Source organism: Coenobita brevimanus, unplaced genomic scaffold, assembly GCF_032717465.1.
Source record: "Coenobita brevimanus isolate Jiangsu-jjx unplaced genomic scaffold, ASM3271746v2 jjx.HiC_scaffold_1610, whole genome shotgun sequence".
NCBI lineage: Eukaryota > Metazoa > Arthropoda > Malacostraca > Decapoda > Coenobitidae > Coenobita > Coenobita brevimanus.
In genome coordinates, this window is record NW_027642461.1 from 1 (window position 1) to 8429 (window position 8429).

The 8429-nt window shown below is 42.3% G+C and overlaps 1 long non-coding RNA gene across 1 annotated transcript; it reads left to right on the plus strand.

Moving 5' to 3' along the window:
• The first annotated feature begins 1745 nt into the window (after positions 1-1745).
• LOC145389626 (uncharacterized) lies at positions 1746-8044 on the plus strand. The gene is made up of 3 exons (XR_013895491.1): positions 1746-1891; positions 3017-3228; positions 7974-8044. It is a non-coding gene; the product is annotated as an uncharacterized LOC145389626 (long non-coding RNA).
• The last annotated feature ends 385 nt before the right edge of the window (positions 8045-8429 follow it).

An 8429-nucleotide genomic window follows, 5' to 3' on the forward strand; every position in this document is an offset into this window, starting at 1 on the left:
CCAGATTTTCCAGAATGTTGAGAGCCTGGTCGACTGCGAGGGCTTCCCACTAGGTGTCGGAGAATCTTGAGTCGATGATACGTTGTAGTTTGGGGGTGCACTGTATGTTCATCACAGCGTCCCCTTGAGGCCACTTACTGAGACGTATCCAGTATAACACTGAGCGTCTCCAGCTCCTGAGCTCTATTGTTGATGTGTCTGTTCTGCACTTCTCAGGTACTGCAGAGCTGTGTCCTGACAACCACAGGGGGTGGTGGTGGTGGTGGTAGTGGCCATTGCTTGAGGATAGGGTGGCCAACTGCTATGACAACTGTTGTAGGGCTTGTGTAGACTTCTGGGCAATACCTAGGTGCATTGCCGTACACTTTGTAGGAAGGCCGCATTATGCTCATGTGGGTACTGACTCACTGCGCCATGTCGGAGTCAAAAGAAACACAGCTGCTTGCAATTGGCTTTATTCTCAGCAGCGGGGACAGATGCGACTGACACCTGAGGCCGTGATTCAAATTTCTTCGGCAACGCCCAACATATTGTATGAATGGACCCATGAACAGGCAGTATCATGCACCCGGCATCAGTTTATTTTACCATGGTGGGGAAAAAAAAATCTGTGATTGTGATGCTGGTGGTGCTGATAATGATGATTGATGATATACATTTTTTTTTCACAGGCCACACAACACCCTCTGTGAAGATGAGATGTTCAGGTTAACCTTGGAATTGACAGAGGGTGTAAAAAGTTAGGGAAGATGATGATGATGATGATGAAGATGATGATGATGATACAAAAAGAGATTGAGATGGTGGTGATATCGATGATGATTTTTTTTTTTCTTTTTTTTTTTTTTTATGGGCCACACAGCCTCTCTTGAATATGGCACATTCCAGTTAATCCTGGAACTGACAGAGTTCAAGATGGTGCTGGTGATGATGATAATGATACTGTATACATTTTTTAAAATGTATTTTGTGTATTTATTATTATTGTAATTTTTTTCCCCACCCCTTATGGGATTAAGGCATCTGGCTACAGATAGATAGATATATAGATTATTATTATTATTATTATTATTATTATTATTATTATTGTCATTATTATTATTATTGTTATTATTATTATAATGATAATGCTGTATGGTAGTGGGACCTGGGCAGTAAAGGAAGAGGATATTTGCAGGTTCAAATATACAGAAATAACAGTGTTTAGGTGGATGTGCAGTGTGTCGCTGAGTGCAAGGCCTGGGGGGGCTAGGTTTACGATGGAAGTATTAAGAGGTAGGATGAGACTGGAGTGTTCTAGTGTTGTGATGAGGAGAGGTACATTGAGGTGGTTTGGGCATGTGGAGAGGATGGGGGATGATAGTTGGGTGCAAAAAGTGAGAAGTGTTAATGTTGGGGGTGGGGTTGCAAGAGGTAGACCTAAAAAGACCTGTGATGAGGTCATTGAGTGTGACCCGAAGGATAAGGGACTGAATAGGGAAGCTGCCAGAGATAGAGCAGCTTGGAGAGCCCCCATTAGGTGACAAAGGCCGACGCATGCAAGCATGTTGGAGCCTTCAAAAACGAAATGACAAATTATTATTTTTTCAGGGTAAACGACACCCCCTCTGAAGATTTTGATATCACTTTTTGTCACCCCTAATGGGATTAAGGCATCTGGCTATAGATAGATAGGTATATAGATTATTATTATTATTTTTTTTTTCAGGGCAGACAACACTCCCTTTGAAGCCAGCATATTGGTGTAGCGCCGCCAACCTGTCACCATGAAGTTGGTCAGCAAGATGTTCCAGGCCAATGTTTACTTGGATGGTGGCATTTGCTGGGACATTCTATTCTAATTTGATGGTAAATTAGACTGAACTGATTCTATGTCCTCTGGAGTTAACATGTAATGATCACATCCATTGGCAGAATCTTGTATAATTTAGTAATGGATATGACATTCATCAAACACTGCATGCTGAATATTGACTATAGTTCATTCACTTTAACTTGGCCCAGATTTTCATCGTTTTGCAGCTTTCCATAGTTGTGAATGAGGCCTTTAGTCATGTAGTAAGTTCAGTAAAATACTGTAATGTTCCGTGGGAATTTTGGTAGGACAGCAAGCCGTCTATTCAGATATCTTAAGGATGCCCCAAAATAACATTAAAACCTGTTGGCAGTCAGAGAAACTGTTGGCATCAGCCTAATGACACCTGTATTGAAAGTGTATCATTGGCACATTTCACTTGGATTGTTTCATCAACTCAACCTATAAAACTTAACGTTTGCTGCTGGGAGTCATTCTTCAGCCAGGTTCTGCCTTATGGAGCCCCAGTAGGATTAAAGTGATTTTATTTTCAGGAGGCAGTTTTTTTTTTGATAAAGTAAATGAAAAAATGTACCTCTGACTGAACAGACAGTAGTAGCTACTACTGTATTGTAATACACCCTTTTTTTCCTATTGCTTCTAATCCCCCCCTTGTTGTATGTTGCAGGGGAGGGAGAGGGAGTACAGGAGAGGGAGGACATAAGAGTGAAGGAAGGAGGGGGGGATGAAGGGGGAGAGAGGAGGGAGAGGGGGATGGAAGAAGCTGCTTTTCAGTAAGAGGAAGAGGTAGAGGGAAGAAGGATGACTAGAGGTGGAAAGACAAGGAGGGGAAAGGAAGAAATGAGAGAGAGATGGGGTGGAGGAGAGGCAGGAAGGAGGAAGAATGGACATGAAGGGAGGGATGGAGGGGGTGGGAACTGGTGGGGGGATGGATGGGGCAGGGAACAAGTGTAGGGAAAGAATGTAGAGGTTGGTGGAATCTGCCAGCTTTGGTCAGTCTGGCTGGAGCTGTGACCGGTGAAGGATGTTTACATTTTTCTATAAGATTTTTTTTCCTTTTTCTTCCCATTAATTGTTTTTATGCTGATAATATTGACTTTAGCGTGTCTTGCAAACATTCCTGAGTATTTCTAAAGCTTACCCATTGATATTTTTCCTGGAGTTTTTAGTGTCATGGCTTATATGAATGTTCTTTTTCAGGGGTGTGAGTTTGGGGGGAAGGACAGCATGATGGCAAAAAACTGCATGACATGGAGGTGAAGTAATTTGTGGGCACCTTTCCGGCATCAAGGCATTTAGCTGTACAGGACTACCACCACCACAGCTACCAGAACTATCATAGCCACTACTAGAGCAACCACAACCATCATAACACTATTGCTGGAGAGGACATTTAGCTGGATACTACTTTGGTCAGTATGCCGTAACCATATCTATTATTTTTTTGTGCCTGCTACTTCCATATGGCTTTATATAGCTTAAGAGGCTTTTCTAGATGGGTTAGATATACATACAGCAGACTTTCACCAACAAAAGTGATGATATGTAGGGCAGGTGGCAATACTGTCAAAGCAGAGGAAGTGTGGCCAGGTGTAGTTTGCAGCAAGGGTGTGGGAAATAACTCCATCTTGGTCAGTGTTTGTGATAAGTGGCTGCATAGGAGATGTAATGGTGGATCAAGCGGAAATGACTCACTCCGGCCCATAGCTCTTCCCGCCCTAGTCACTCCGACCCTTAGCTAATAATAATAATTAGGTTAGCTAAAAATGAGTAATAATAACAGCTGTAACAACTGGATTTCTGTCAGGAAAGGGGGGCCGGTGTGACTAGGGTGGGAGGCCAGAGTGGCCAGGGCCAGCAAAACTAGGGGCCGGCGTGACTTGAAACCCATCAAGCAGCGTGGAGAGCCGCCATTAGGTGACCACGGCCGATGCATGCAAGGATGTTGGTGCCTTTGATACCATGATACAAATTCTATCTATCTATCTATTGCCAGACGCCTCAATCCCGTTTGGGGTGGCCACAAACAAATCGCCTCCAAGTCGCCCTGTCCCCCGCCATTTCACTACCCTGCTCCCAACTCAAACCCCCCTCTCTCATATACCTCTCCACCCCATCCCTCCATCTTTTGGCATAGAAAGCCTCATCTAACAACAGTCCCGTGCCCCATGTCAGTTTATTTATGGCCTGGTGTAGTAAGACTGGGTGGGTAATTTTGACTGGTAATCAAGGAGACATTCCTTACTTAAGACTTGTTAAATTCCATGCAGCAACATGGTAAATTCCCCCAGCCCCTTGCTTGTTAGTTGATTACCAAGTGGTCAGATTAGGATGGTAATTTTGTCTAGTAACCAAGGAGAATCATAACTAAGGCTCAAGATTCCATGCAACAACTTTGTAAAGATCCCTAGCCCCTATTCAGTTAGTTGATGGCCAAGTGTAGTCAGATTGGGAGGGTTATTTTGACCATAGGTCTGTTACAATAACTAAGCCCATATTTTCATTCTTTTGTGGCTTATTTCACACAGCTCATTGGTAGAAAGACAGTGGTATGGTTCTGCAGTCATCCCATAGCATTTCATGACCAGCCTTATATTCTGGTATTTGTCTAGTATTACAGTTTAGCATTTAAGATGGAGAGTTGGCAAATTTTAGGTCAAGTTAGGGTAAAATGAGTATAGTAACAATGGACTCACACCTAACTCCTAGCTAAGGCTAGTCAATGTCCATGCAACCACATCTTTGTGATAGTCTTGGGAATGACCGATTGTCAGAAGATTGGCTATGGGAGCAAGAATGTGTGGCTAATGTGTTACTGGGATCATCCACACCTTTCCCACCCCAAGGTAGGCTAGAGAGAGACAGAAGAAAACTTGATGGAATGAGATACTAACCAGTGTTCACCCAGTTGAATGAGCCACATGGCCATTCTCACCATTCAGGCCCCTGGAATCCTGGCATCAAGGGGCTAAAATGTTTGCTGAGCCATTGACCATGATGAAGCAGTCTACTGTAAATGGCAGTATACAGGTTTTACTCTAACCTGGCCTAAAATTCTCTTTCCAGCCATATTCCTGAGCTGTAACAAGAGTAACTCTAGACTATGATGTTAGTCCTGAAGTGTTATGGATGAGATTTAGATTTGTCATGGTCTTTTTGCCTTTGTGCTAGAAAAGAATATGGCTGCTTGGTTTGATAGGCAGGCCTAAATTTGTCCTTTTGCTGTTTATTTGTAGCATTTCATTTTTTTTTTTTTTTCATTCCTCATGGGGCAACGTAGGATGATGAATGAAAAAAAATGAAATGCTACAAATAAGCTGCACAAGGACACATTTAGGCCTGCCTATCAAACCAAGCAGCCATACTGTTTTCTTGAACTTGTCCTAAACTGCCCCTTATCCTGAAAATGATCTTGTAAGGATAAACATTCGAATATACTATACTCATTTCACTTTAATTTGATCTAGAAGTGACAACTTCCAGTCTTGAAAACTGAGCTGTAACAAAAGCCTATTAAAATAGTGCTGTGGTCTTCTTTTTGGTTTAACAATTTTTAGCATCTTGAATTTTGAGTTTGAACAATAGATGAGCAATAGAATATGCTGCTAGTCACAAACAAGTGCTGTGGAAAGGATAATTAGCTGTAGCATTGTCTTGTTCTGCCACTGAACTGTGTATGAAATGGCTTACTGAAGACAGTTTTGGCCAAGTTAAGGTAAATGATAGCAGTAGTAGTAGTAGCAGTAGTAGTAGTGTAATCTGGTGTATTTCTCCTGCATGTCTACTCTAAATGTAAATAATTTGTAATACAGTATATTCCCTCTTCTGTCGTTCTTTTCTTCGTTCTTTCCTCCTCCTTCTGCCTATTGGTGACTCTACACTGAGTGTCAAGCCAAGTGGTTTTCTGTACACCAGGAAGCCATTTACTACGCTGGGTGGTAACCATATAACCAAATTATGGCACCTGGTGGTTTAGTGGGTAATTAAGGCCCTCAAATCAGATTGAGCCTGTGTAGACTTATGCCCAAGGGGTGGTTGGGGTTTATTGCTCACATAATGCCACTTAGGGATGGGTGAGGCTGGTCATTGTCATCTTAAACATCAGGACCAACTTGCCTATCCCCGGGCTCCTACGCTCCTCATGGGGCAACATAGGATTGGATGATGGGATAAATTTTTTGAAAAAATTGTTGTAAAATCCCGGAAAAAACTCCCCTAAGCTGTTTAATGGAAACCCAGTCTCGGCATGACACACTAGGGTTGTTATGTTTTAGCCTGTGAGGGTCCATAGTGGCTTCCAGTCTGAAAACAGACACATCAGATGTAAAATTCTCTTTAATGGCGATCGAATCCCGGTATATCCCAGCTTCCTCCAGGATTGTGTCATGTTTGGTCAGAGTTGCCTGCACAAATTGTCTGCGGTGACTTTGATAGTGATTAATTTTGCATACAGTAGTGCTTAACAGTAGTGATTAAGGCCTGTATAAAGTGTAGATAAAGTGTAATAGTGTTCTTAAGGCCTGTATATAAAGTGTAAGGTAGTGCACTTGTGATTATGGTTAGAAAGTGGTGCACAGAAGTGAAATTGTTGCACAGAAGTGATCATGCACCCCCTTAACATCTGTATATCTTACCAAAAGGCCCTTCCCTCCTTATGCTTGGATTACACCCTCTGCAAACATGGTAAGGGATTTTTTTTTCTGGTTAGTCAGGAGGCCTCACACTTTCCATAAGTTGGAATTGCAGTAAAGTCAGAATGGCCTCAGCCCCTATTATTCCAACTTAAAGTATTCCAACTTAAAGTGGTTTTACTGTATATAAAATATCCATGAGGAGCATAGGAAATGTATCTATGAGGAGCTTAGGAAATATATATCTATGTATACAATTTCTTTGTAGTGATTGCAGCTTTGTTGGTATGTTACTACAAATTACAGTACTGTATCAGAACTGTAGAGGAAAGGTCTTATTTCAAAAGTCTTACCTTTCACTGAGAGTATTGTTACAGCATTGGTATGACTAGAATTTATTTTGTGCACTTGATGGGAAGAGGTGGAAGGAGGTAGGGAAGGCCAAGATGATGGCTGGATATGATGAAGGAACATGTGAGAAAATGAGGTGTGGAGGTTACGGAAGTAAGATATGATTAAGATAGAAGGACAAAATGTGAAAGGAGATGCATATGACAATTATGGTACATTTTGTTTTTTAGCAAGGGAGTCCTTGGGAATACTTTGTGTCACAGGCACACACATAAGTGCAGGTAAATATGAAAAGTACTTTAACATATAGATGTGAGACTATGGTGTGGCATGAAAATGAAAAGTCATGAGTGGGAGCAGTGGAGATGGGACTGCTGAGGAGTGTATGTGGAGTACAGAGAGTGGATAGGATACAAAATAATGTAATTCGTGAAAGATGTGAAGTGAGGAAATCTGTGGACACCAGAATCGAAGAGAGTGTACTGAGGTGGTATGGTCATGTGGAGAGAATGGATAACAATAGAGTGGTGAAAAAGGTATATCTGAGCGAATTTGAAGGAGGGAGGAGGTGAGGTAGGCCAAGGAGAAGGTGGAGAGATATGGTGGATAAGTATGTGAGGAAGAGGGATTTGGAAGTCAGTGAGGCTAGGGAACTGACAAGAGATCGAGCTGGCTGGGTGAATATTGTAAGGAGAAGTGCGTGATCAGGGATTTGGCACCCCTTTTTAACGTGACAGTGTCTGGATTGACTCTATCAGATACGTTTATGTGAAGCTACAGAACGTGGTGAATGTTTCTGGCATATCAGATAGAGCCAGGATTCCGGGGGCTTGAAAGATGAGTGAATAGAAGCGTGGCCCATTGGATTGGGCAAATTTGGGCTGTCTGGACAGTGCTACTCCTCACACGGCCTTAGGGTGGGAAAGGAGGGCCCGATGATGATGATGATGATGATGATGATGTCAAGTGAAGATTTTATGGGTAGATTTGTACCTGTAAAGCTGAGCCAAGATTTTGAAGGCTTGAACTGTGTGATGATGATGACAGCAGTGAAAATGATGGTGGTGGTGATGATGAAGAAGATAATGATGGTGACAGTGATTGCGATGATGATGATGACAACAGTGATGGTGGTGGTGGTGATGGTGATGATGATTTCTGTTTTTCATTTTCAGGATCGTGTTCATGTGATCAAGGAAAGTGTATCGGTATTGATCTCTCTCCTGTCATCATTCACCCTCCTGTCATCACTCATTCTGCCCACTGCCCAAGCAAGTACAGGTGACTGTGTATGTCTTGCTGTACTAAAAAATCAGAGAAGAAAGCATTATCCTTTTTTTTTTTTCTCATCAATTGAGGAAGCTCCTTTTCCTAAGCAATTTATTTATTTATTTTTTTCTCCTTTGTCATTTGAGGAAGCTTCCAGACACCTTTTCCTGAGCAATTTATTTATCCATCCATCCATCCATCATCCAGTCCTACATTGCCCCATGAGGAGCGTAGGAGCCCGTGGCTAAGCAGTTGGTCCTGACATTTAAGATGAGAGTGACCAGCCTCACTCATCCCTAAGTGGCATTACATGAGCAGTCAACCCCAACCATCCCTTGGATATAAACCTTCACCGGCTCAAT